The sequence below is a fragment of the Conger conger genome, chromosome 6 (genome assembly GCF_963514075.1).
Source record: "Conger conger chromosome 6, fConCon1.1, whole genome shotgun sequence".
Lineage (NCBI taxonomy): Eukaryota > Metazoa > Chordata > Actinopteri > Anguilliformes > Congridae > Conger > Conger conger.
Window position 1 is genome coordinate 14,797,476 of NC_083765.1, and position 12,089 is coordinate 14,809,564.

The 12,089-nt window shown below is 42.7% G+C and overlaps 1 protein-coding gene across 2 annotated transcripts in view; it reads right to left on the reverse strand.

The window, feature by feature from the left end:
- Positions 1 to 1,914, reverse strand: part of mrvi1 (murine retrovirus integration site 1 homolog) — a 29,284-nt gene extending 27,370 nt beyond the window's left edge. For both annotated transcript variants that reach the window (XM_061246019.1, XM_061246017.1), the window contains exon 1: positions 1,618 to 1,914. The gene's annotated coding sequence lies outside the window, so the exon portion shown is untranslated. The remainder of the gene's footprint in view (positions 1 to 1,617) is intronic.
- Between the last annotated feature and the right edge of the window lie 10,175 nt (positions 1,915 to 12,089).

Consider the following 12,089-nt stretch of genomic DNA (forward strand, 5'->3'; position numbering starts at 1 on the left):
ATAAACTAAATCAACTTTCATGGAATTGGTCAGGCTGTGACTAATCTTGAATCTGATGTTTATGTTGGTCAAGGATGAGGGAACTCATGACCCCCGCCTACTCTCAAGGCATGAGGAGGTGCACTTGTGTACACTTGCTTAGTCCAAGCAGATGCATCCAAAGACACACACACAAAAACATCATCTGACCTTTGACCTGACAGTCCATATACTGTAGGTCTGAAAGTGCATGGCTATTCATGGGAATATAGCTGTAAGATCTCACCAAGCTAACTGCAGCTAAACAAATGGACACTAGCAAAAGTCGTTGATTTAAGAGACATCATTGGAAAAAGCATTCATGATCACGGCCCTAGTTTAGAACATCTGTGTCTATTTTAAGACAGGGAAATGCCAGTTGTGTGACATTTTGAGTTTGGTCTTCCGCATTTCAGTGATGCAAGATTATATAAAGATATCCCACAAACAGTATACCGTATAACATCAAAATTGGAACAACAAATAAGAGAAGTTCAGGTTTTATAGTATTTCTTCCAATTGTAACAGACAACCAGCTAACACCTGATTACTTTATTATGGCGACTCTTCTGTTAGCAACAGGAAAGATCTTCAGGCTTCGACAATGCTAAAAGCTAGAAACACATCAAACACCCTTAACTCTCCATCCGTGCCGGTGTTGAAAATGGACTGACAGCTGAGCTCAGTGCGAACGCCGGAGATTAAGGCTAATCCAAATTCTGGGTGTTCAGTGCCCGGATCGGATTTAAGGTAACGAGGACCAGCCGTGCAAAAAAATACCAGGGATCTATTTCTATTTATCTTCACCGCATTAAATGATTTTAGACTCAGTTGCAGATTGTCAGCATTTTGCATAATATGTAGCCCATTGTTCCATTCAAAGACGTTACTGCTTCATTTGATTCAAAATAATATTATGACCAAAATATATTTTAAATTGCTGAAGTGTAAAATTTCCAATGGACGCAGGTCGCTTTTAATCTTGAATGAAAAATGACCAGACAATTCCAGAAACAATTGTATTATTAAACCTAAACGAGATATTATGGAGTAAAATCTTATTTTGGAAGTGCAGCTGCAGCGAGGCAATACATATGAAGGCAACACATATTGAAGGGGTAAAAGGACTTTTAAACTTTTAAACTTTAAATATTTCACATTCCCAACAATTAAAACGCGAGATGCACAAGTTTTTTCTGCTTCACAGATGGTGTGGACAGATAATAAACAAATAGCCTACACTACCCGTTGGCTAGTAATTTACTTCAACAAATAGTTTTAGAATGAGGTGTGAGAAGTTAGAAAAAGGAGAAAACAAAAGGCTTTATGAAATGTGATATTAAGCATGCATTTGAACATGTGCTTGCTGCTATGTGTATTTTGTACACATTTTTTCTATGTCAGGAGTTACGGTGCTGCTTACTATTTTAACTCCTAGCAATGATATAAAACAGATCTAAGCACAATCACCCAAAGGAAATTCTTTAAAAACACACAACTACTTTGTTATAAAAGCTGTTATATAATTCATCAGGTTCTATGTGTTTTAGTCTTAAATCACATCATGAAACAAGGCAAGGTTTTTAAATTGTGGCTTACCTCTGTGCAGCTGTCACCTCCTCCTGTAGTCAGAGAAATGGCCTCACCTGTTCGAAACAAGATGCAAAGGCGGCAAGACACAGTGAATTTGCATGAGGTCCACTAGCCATGCAAATCGGCTGCTGAGATGCACAAATACGAGACGCTTTCAGAGTGAGATGCATTGAAGTGACTCATGGGCTTGGATGGCAGGCAAGGGCCCTGCATACAGTACATTTTGAGAGGGCATCAGCACCTCTTTCACCCTCTTTGCATATCTAAGGGCAACCATAACCAGGCAACCATGTGCGTGTGCTGCAGATCCTTTACCGAAAAGCAGTTGGCCCTCGCTTCCTCTTTGTGTCATTTGCATTTCAGCAGCTCATGGAAGCAACATCCTCAGTGGTGAACAAGAAACACATTCTCAGCATCTTACCAAGCCTGGCATACACTCAAACCTGCACACACACAATTATGCACAGGCATGCTGTGGTTGTGTGTGTGCATGCTGTAAAATGTACAGTACATTTTTTACTGTGAATATGTGGATAAATAATTTTAGGAATGAACCGTAGCAGTCAAATAACAGTAACATCTTGGTAGTAAGTTGGCTTGCTTGTCTACATTTCCTGTATTTTACAGTAATTACAGTCATTTTGTAGCATTTTTGTTACACAAACAAAAAATGCATTTTGCAAATGTTCTGTTTCATATGGAACCTGCAGTCTTAAGTGCACATTGGAGTGAAATAGAATTAAGTCTGTAAAGGTCTGTAACATCTATTTCTAAGAGGCGACACTATCAACTGACCACATTATTCAAATACTGGTGGGAACTCTCTGACACCGGTCTCATGCAATGCAATGGGGAAGTTAGAGCTACTTTTAGGCTTTTCTATTGCTACACCAACTAAGTTCTGCTATACAGCATAGATTGTGAAAGTCCATGATGAAATTGGGTAAAGCCGAATAGAATCTTTGTCTCTACAAGTTTGAAGTCAAGAGTTTATATCTATAATTGTACCTGAACCAGTAATTTATGCAGCAAAAAGTGGAGGAGGGCACAGATCGGAATATTTTTTATTTTATCAGAGTATATAGCCAGCTTTTGACCATGCGTGACAGAGAGAGGGAACGAGGGAGAGAGACAGAGAAAACGGAAGAGGGAGAGAGAGAGACAGAGACAGCGAGAGGGAGAGAAAGAGAGAGACCGAGAGAAAGAGAGAGAGGGAGAGAGAGAAAGAGGAAGAGGGAGAGACACAGAGAGAAAGAGAGAGAGGGAGAGAGAGGGATAAAGAGGAAGAGGGAGAGACACAGACAGAAAGAGAGAGAGATTAGGGTTTGGACAGGATCCATGCTCTGCAGGCTACAGTGGCCCCTGGGGACCTAACAGGAAGTCGAAGGCAGAGCCGCGAATATGCTGCTCTAGTCACGCTCTTTTACACTTAAATCTGAATTCTCTATAAAATGTTGGTGTTTGTGGCCATTATACAGTACCTGGAGGGGTATTCAGTGGGTGGCCTAGAGGGACCTGGTAGGCCTGGCTCACTGACTTCAGTGAAGAGGAGCTTGAGGGTCTCTCTGTACCGCTGTGCCCAGAGGAGTCTATGACTGCAGTTCCTCGATCAGATGAGTGACTGGGACCTGTGGGCTTGAGAACAGCATGGAAAGTGTTAGTTCAGCACTGCTCAACTCCACGTCCTGGGGGCCGCAGTGTCTGCAAGTATTTGCTCATACCGTGTGGTACACCACCTGATTTCACTAATGATTTTACATGCTGGTTCTGATAATAATCAGATGATGTGGTGCACAGTAGGAGTAGGTGGGTAGCACCAGCTACTTGTTCACTGCAACTGATAACTGCACTGGAACTAATGGCTAAAAATAATATATAATGTAGGTCAGCAATCATTGCAAAAATGTATAAGTTATTTTAGATTAAAAAAAAGACCTGAGCTCAAACTTGTCTAAAGAGTTGGTCAGAGCAACTGTCACTATGCAAATAGTATGTCCGCTTACTGTGACCTTACAGAACCCGCATTTCCCCCAGCACCATTCAAATCAGTGACTGGTAGTGTGACAGATTTGGCCTGAAGGTGAGTGCTGTCAGACACTGTCATCTATATATAGAGTCATATACCTCTAGTTTTTTGGAGATTTTGTCCTTCAGCTGGTGGAGCTGGGCCTCGGCCTCGGCAGCCCTGCTCAGAGCCTGCTCCACCCTGTCTGCGGCAGCCTCCATTCTCTCCCTGGCCTGGCAGAGCCTCCCCTCGCTCCGGTGGAGCAGGTCCGCGGCCTTTACCGCCTGGACCGTCCTCGCCTCCACCCTTCTCCACGCCTCCGTCGCTCTCTCCGCCTCCGCCTCCCGTCCGCAGTCCGCCCCCGCCTCCGCACACCCGCCCGCCTCCTCCACCACCACGGGGTCCGTGGAGAGGGCTGCAGTTCTCAGTGCCGTCTGCAGGTGGCGAACCTGGTCCTGCAGCTCCTGGATGGTGGCCTCGCCCAGTCGCCACTTCTCCTCAGTCTCCACCCGGGCATGGCTGGCCAGGGACGCCTCCTTCTGTGCCTTGGTCCTGTCCTCCTCCATCTTTAGGGCCCTCCACCAGTTGACTGTGGCCATCTTCTTGGCCTGCTGGCTCTGCCTTAAGGCCTCCTCCAGCCTCCCCTCCACCTCCTTTTGCAGGGCCCTCTGGAGCGCAAGATCCTTCTCCCTGGAAAACACCACCTGGCTCTCAGGCCTTCCCACGGTAGCACCTTCCTGTGCTGTCACCACACCAGTACCCTACACTTTGGCCCTTATTCACAAATGCCTGTCCATTAACCTTATAATCAATGATGTAAAGTCCAGGGGTCAGAATGTAAAAGTCCTGTCATGTATTTCTTCTCCCCATGGACTCTGCCAGCTGATTTCACTAATTAGTTCACCTTTCTGGCTGAGGAATTGTGAATTGTGCTGATTAGCAAATCCAGCTGATTGGAACAAAATAATGGCCATGGATTTTACTTTTTGAACCTGTATTTTCCACCTCGGAATATAATGTACACTTCCGCCATCAGAAGGCTGAAAACAGGGAGGTATTCATGAACCTGGCAAGGACAAACATGGAAGCTAAATCTCAGTCCTGCAATATCAATCGATACACTGGACTGCTTTGATGCAGTGGCTAATAGCTGAGGCCTGTGATTGAGAATGAGATGAGAGGTAAAAACTCACAGACATATTTAGAGCAGTAAAAACTCACATACACATTTGCAAGCTGTTGCTTGGTGCTTGCCTGCTGTTGCTGGGACTGGAGGAAGGCTCTCTCAAACACATGAACAGCACTGCCTGTGTGGGCATCCTGAATAACATTAAGAAAAGTTAAACAATATAATAAGGACCATAGTACAGAAATAAACTACTCATTTATGATACATACCATACCACAATTTATGATTGAACACAGCAGACTGACACAATATAATGAAAGTGACCATGGCAGGTGCCAGTATACAATCATGTTCCTGCTCTGATTTTTGAACCACTGATTGACAGCACCAGACCAAGGAGACATCCCAGATCATAATTCCTCCTTCCAGGCTGGGCAGATTTGAACTGAAACTATGGAGAGACAATGTTACAAAGATACAGAGACCTGTGCACTCAAAGCCGCTCATCCTTCCATACTTGTGGATTCTCACCGCCTCGTGCTGTCGGTGGAAGAGTGGAACAAACTCCAAGGACTTGATCTTGTGTAGAACCCGCTGAAAGTCCTCCTTCTGGATGTTCTGAGGTAAAATGCCGCAGATCGGACTGTTCCCCCCCTCCATATTCTCTCCCTGTTGTGAGTGTGAAAATCACAGTAAGCACCCACAGCCAGGAGCATTTTCTTATGCGTTATGGTTATAATCAGAGGTCTGCATTGTAATGATGAACCTGTTAAAATCACACCAATATAAATAAATTCAAGTGAAATTTCATAGTCAAAAATTGCCAGATTATGAGTTTGTCCGCAACAAAAACAAAACAGATGCAATGTGTAAGCAGCCTCAGAAATTTTGTTCATGGTTACATTAAGAAAAGTGATTGAAAGGTAAAGCACGCAAAACAAATATGTATGTGTCATGTGGCCATGCAGGGAATTTCAGCAGACCTCCTGCATCTCCTGGATTTCAGACTGCAGAGATGGGATCTGCAGGACAGGGCGGTGTCCAGGGAGGGGACTCTGAGGGCCAGCTGTACACCTGTCAAACCTGTCCATAACAGACACTGGACTCATGAGTCATCCGCAGGCTCAGGGCCCCAGCTGGTCTCTTTGTGGTGATGCCACAGCCAATTCTCAGGCTGCTCAATACACAAAACAAAAACTGTAACCAGGGAAACATCTACACCAGAAAGGAAAGGGTTAGAAAAAGCATGGGGGAGACATGCCCAGCATAAGCCTGCTCAGATTGTGGCATCATGTTTGCTTTTTGTTCTTACCCTTATTATCTTCTTGCATTTCTGTTGCAGTGTATTTCTGGTGTTGCTATTATATTTTATGTAGAATTAACAGAAATAATCTTTCTTCTTCTTCTTCTTCTTCTTCTTCTTCTTCTTCTTCTTCTTCTTTGTAGTAGTAGTAGTAGTTGTAGTAGTATTCACTTATTGAACAGCAGTAATGGTGTTTCACCTCTAGATGGCAAACTATGATTGTAGCCACTGAGCAGTGCCTGTTATGTTACGTCTCTGCAAGTCATCAAATAAAGTGAAAATAAATTCCATTTGTTGGAAGTCTACAATTTTAACGCTAAATCTTATTACTACATTGGTGGAAATCAGTGGTTTGAATGAATATAATGTGCTTAAAATTATGCACTTTACATGTCAACAGCTCAAAAATGATAGTAATATGTAGAGACTATGTACTGTCTACCTCAAGAGTTCCTGTTGTGAATTCTCCTGCAACCTTATCAGCTCCAACTGCATTCCCTTTAAAAATAAAGACACAGTGAGCAACAGTATTCTAATACTACAGTGCAATTTATATTGATTTAACTGTTCTGAATGCAAAAAATGTTTTGAAAAATGTGTTCTCAAGACAGCACTCTTTTCTCTTACCATAACAATAATTCACCATGGGTAAATATTTCACATTCATTTGCATGATTTTAATGATGTTCAGTGCTGATACCTCAATGATTCTCAGGTTTGCCAGGTGGGAGACTTTCAGCTCATTGATGAATGTAGTTTTCTTTCACAGAGAAACAAAGAAACAACATTTTAAATACTGTAGGTCTGAAACATTTAAAATATACAGAACAAATAGTACTAGACAGTCTCTACATACTGCATGTGCTCATATATTTCTCACCTTGGAGATGTTATTATCTTTTTCAGCCAATAAGATGAGTGTTTCGTCAAGCTCTTCCTGCATGCAATGAAAATGGGATGGTTCATCATTTTTATGTTATTTTGCAATGTTATGGTATTTATTTCTTCATATTTCACCCACGTTGCAAAGCCACATGGTATTAAGGTTGGTAGGTCCTTTCCATCACTGCAAGCTAAACTTCTCACCCTTATTTCAACATTCATCCTCATCAGTTTGCCGACACGGCCTTCAGCACTAGTCCTCTCTTGGGAGAGCTTTTCGTTCTGTTGACACAATATTCCCCCATTAACACCAACACCACGGATCATTTCAATATCCTTTTGGCAGATTATACACTCAGTGAGAATTTTATTAGGTATTTATGAGACTTATTTTTAGACTTATTCAGACTTCTGCTGCTGTAGCCTATCAACTTAGAAGTTGTGTTTCAAGAGATGCTCTTCTGTATACCACTGTTGTAATGCATGGTTATTTGCATTTCTGTCACATTCTGTCAGCTTCGACCAGTCTTGCCCTTCTCCTCTGACCTCTCTCATTAACAACGCATTTCTGCCCACAGAACTGCTGCTTACTGGATGTTTTTTGTTTTTCGCACCATTGTCTGTAAATTCTGGAGACTGTTGTGCGTGAAAATCCCAGGAAATCAGCAGATTCTAAGATACTCTAACCACCCTGTCTGGCACCACAATCAAAGGCATTTAGATCACATTTCTTCCCCATTCTGATATTTGGTCTGAAAAACAGCTGAACCTCTTGACCATAATGCTTTTATGCATTTAGTTGCTGCCACATGATTGGCTGATTAAATATATTAACAAGCTGGTGTACAGGTCCACCTAATAAAGTGATCATTGAGTGTATTTTACATTACTTGGAAAAAATAATGTATACAGTGTGGGTATGTAGGTGATGTATAAACACAGAATATAGGCCATGAAGGTGAAGGGCACATACGTGTAAGTATTGATTCTCCTTACCGCATCTTCAATCAGTTTGATGTGAGCTTTTAAGTTTTCACTTTCTTTTGTCTGCGATGAAAAGATTGACCAAGTTTGGTTAATATTTTCTGAACTTTCTTTTGTACTTTCTGAGCTGATGATTCAAAATCACTGGCTAAAAACATCCCAAGAGTAGCCACTTAGTAACATAATAATATTAAATATTTATATTTCTTAGCAAATCCCCTCAAATATTTTTATAGGAGAACTTGCTGCCATATAGTTGCGCTACATTTTACATGTACTTTGGCACCATTCATGTGCCTAACTGTGAAAGCTGTATATACTCTACAGTATAGCAGTAGAAGAATAAGCATCATAAAGGTTGGAGCTACAAAAGTAAATCATTGACAGTATCATTGACAAAATATTTTTTTTGTACAGAGCAAAAAGCAATAATTGGTTTGAATCAGTCAGTCCATGATACCGTAATTGAAGTCGACCAACCTTTGGTGTCTTGAAGCCTTACTCTGAATCACCACTCTCATCTGTTAATACATGACCCTCACTGACATTTCCCATCAACTCCTGACTGACAGTTCCTCGCCTTCCTGACGACCCTTCAGCCCCGAGCTCATACCAGTGTGCACACCCGGGCCTGAGCCTGGGCCCATCTCTCCTGGCTCTCCTTCAGGGCCCGCCTGGCCTCGTCCACCTCCTCCAGCAGGGACCGGGCTCTGACGGCCGCACGCTGTGTACTGACGGCCCCGTGTCGCAGGAACATGAGAACACGAGTACATACAAACGCAACAACAAAAGAACATACAAACAGACGGACGCCAGAACGTAAGAAGGCTGATGTGAATGGGTCATTCGGTTCATATAAGCTTGTAATTTTCCTTACAGTTTAGAGCAGAAGTGCCCAACTCTCCATTGCGCTTGTTCTGTGCATTACCTGGCCAGCTTGACCTTGAGCTCGGCGATCTCCAGGCTGAGTTGCAGGTTTGTGTCCTCACACTGGGCCATGCCCCTCAGCAGGGTCCCGTTCTGCTCACTCAGCTGCCGATGGGTGTGCCTCAGCTCCGCCACCGTGCCTAGCAAGTCCTTCCATTCGCTGAGCCCAGCCAGGGGGAGGAGCAGGTGTACTGGTCAGACCATTTTAATTGGGCAAAATAATTACGTGCTAACAGCATGGTCATGTGCTGCAGGTCCACTGCACCTGCTTAGCTGCTGCTTATGTTCTCCAACATATCAACTAGCACTGCACAAGACATTCATGATACACCTCCCAGGTTTATGAGTAAATAATAAGTGTACAGCAATAATACATTTACACAATAATACAATCCTAATGCACACTGCAGAAGAAGATTAGCATGATTAATCTCAATGAGCAAATGCGAGTCACTGACCAATAACACCCATCTCCACCGTCTGGAAGTTCCACCTCAGTCAGGCTCTCAGTCTTGGCCTTGGCTACAGTCCCAGCATCAGCCTCACTCCCAGCAGGAAATAAATCATTCCCTTGTAGCAGAACAAAATTAGAGGTGCCATTGCACTGGTATCTGAAACACACTCATCAACTGGAGAATGACACTCACCACTCATAGGAGCCATGAGGGAGGATTCCAGCGTGGAATAGTAGTCCTCTTGCATGCTCAGTGAATGGTCCATTTGTTCACTTCTGAAGATGATCAGATATTAAAATATGCTTGGGTGGATTTATTGCTCCAGAACCACAACAGAATATACCTTCATACAAACTAGTGCTTATAAGCATTTGTGGAGAAAAGCACACACTCTGGAAGCACTCTGTGAAATTAATTTATTTTACATTATTGCTTAAGATGTTTCTCAGAGAAATTAGTGAAACCATAACTTTTGTTGAAGGTTCAATTTCTCAAATAACTTTTGAGGAACAATTCTGTATTTGGGCATCAGGCTAACACTGTATAAACACAATGTGTTATCTCCAACTGAATTTTGGAAATAGCATCTTTCAGATGAGATGTTCTGACTCACTGAAACTCATAAGAAATTCCACATCACTTTGTAGGGCTGTTAATCCCGGTGTCATGGCTTAATCCGGGTACTTCATCATATGGCTACCTATGCCTTGATTAGCTACACAATACCTTGTATTCCCTTTCTTGATTGGCCAGTTGTCAGACATTCGATCTCAGTTGATAAAGAAATAGAGACGCACGCGTATGTTTCTCACCTTGTCTGGCAACACTGGGCGATCCATGTTCTCATGGTGGAGTGGAAGGCGTCTCGGGTCACAGCTCGGTCCTGTCGCTCGGGGTCCAGCATGTTGTACAGGGCGGTCAGCTTGCCCTGGTCGGGGGTCTGAGCTGTCATATCCTGCAGGTACTGCATAACCCTGGAGGCCAGAACCTCTCCTGGGGAAACAACAAACAATGTTAAATCAATGACCATAAAATGTCTATATTTCTTTTCATACCCTCACACCATGAAAGACTCCACCTTTGCCCATGGTGTCGCATGCCTCAAACATGATGTCCAGCAGGTGTCCCTCTGAAAACCCATTTGCAGAATGTGCATCTTCCTCAAAACCGTTTTCCCACTCACGGGCGTCAGGCTGGTCCCCTTTGGTAAAAATATAAACTTGTTGACTTGATATGTTTCTCTGGCATGTGAACATTTTTAGTGTAGAGCAACAGGGTAAACTCTAGGTAGGCCTCAAAGCTGAACTACTTCTACTGAGCCAAACCGTTATGACTAATGAAAATAAATGGCAAGCTAGATATGCGTTGAAAAAGTTAGCTACAGTACATCTAATAAAAATATGTGTAAATATGTATGGTTTTTTTTGTGTGGAAGCCTAATGCAAAAATATTATCAAAATCATCTGAAAAGCACAACTCAATTTGTAATATCTTGTATTTGTGCACTACTGAATTCCTACTGCATTTATTATTGCATTACTGGTCTGACAGCATGAGAACTATAAAAACCTGGTGTGCACGTTTCCAATAACTATTGATTCTATTTTTACAAAATCATAAGAAATATCTTTGCCTTACCGTCATGGTTTTCAATGAGCTGACCTGGCTCCTGGTAGCTGAGCTCAGCATCACTGGAGAATGTTCTAGTGGAGCTCTGGGACAAAGACAGGATCCCTGGTCCTTTTCTGTGGCTGAGGGGGGCTCCCATCTCAGATGATGGACTTTCTGCTGCCTGGCCTCTACAGGCCTCAGGTTCGGACTGTTCCACATAACAACCTTGCTCTCCATTCATGCTGGTCTCTGCCATGACCTCCTGAACAAAAGAGAAGATATAAGCCATATGAACTCACAAACACAACACAAAAAGTGTGTGTCACATTACGCTTATCTTGCATAACAAACTGATCGCATTCAGAAAGCATGTAATTGACTTTAAAGCTTCACATCAGCAGAACGAAACTACATCTATCACACATTGCCGTTGGAACACAAAGCATTCAGGCCAGAAATAATTATATTATATATTATTATTTTTTATAAATTATTTAACAAAATAAACATAATAAAATCTTATGGAGCCTAACAGGCATCCACCAAATCTGGCAGAATGAAGAGTGTGCATACTCACCCCAGGACTGGCCAGTCAGTTACGATTACAGCCCCAATCCATCCTGATAGCGCTCTTTCTCATATTGCCATAGTTCTGTCACATTGTTTCATCGTCTTGGTGTGCTCTCCACACAAGAGGCAGAGCAAGGCTGACGTCTTAAACCTGAGGCAAGCTAGGGCCACATAGCAATCCTGAGCTCGCTTCCAGAATTTGACACATAGAACAAGGCTCAGTCACAGACACACCCTGAAAGAATTGGAGATGGTATGATATAATGAATCCACTTCATCAACAGTTTTACTTATACAATAATTAATGCATGTAGTAGCCCTGTAAATTCCAGTACAGGGGAGAAAAAATATCAGTATAACACCAACACAAATGCATACAGAGGTGAGAGTATTTTATCTGCAGTCCATTTTTATAGTACATTAGAATCTGCTCTTAAAGTACCTCCTTGCAGGTCACGGCTTCCCTCGAAGTATGCAAAGAAAGCGTTCTGAAGCAACTGCGGTATGTCCACACTCGTGCAGAAGGTCTCACCAGCCCTATTTAAGGCTGTACTAAGGATGTGGCAGGCATTGGTTTGCAGCCACTCTCACAGTGATGTTTACAAAGGAAGC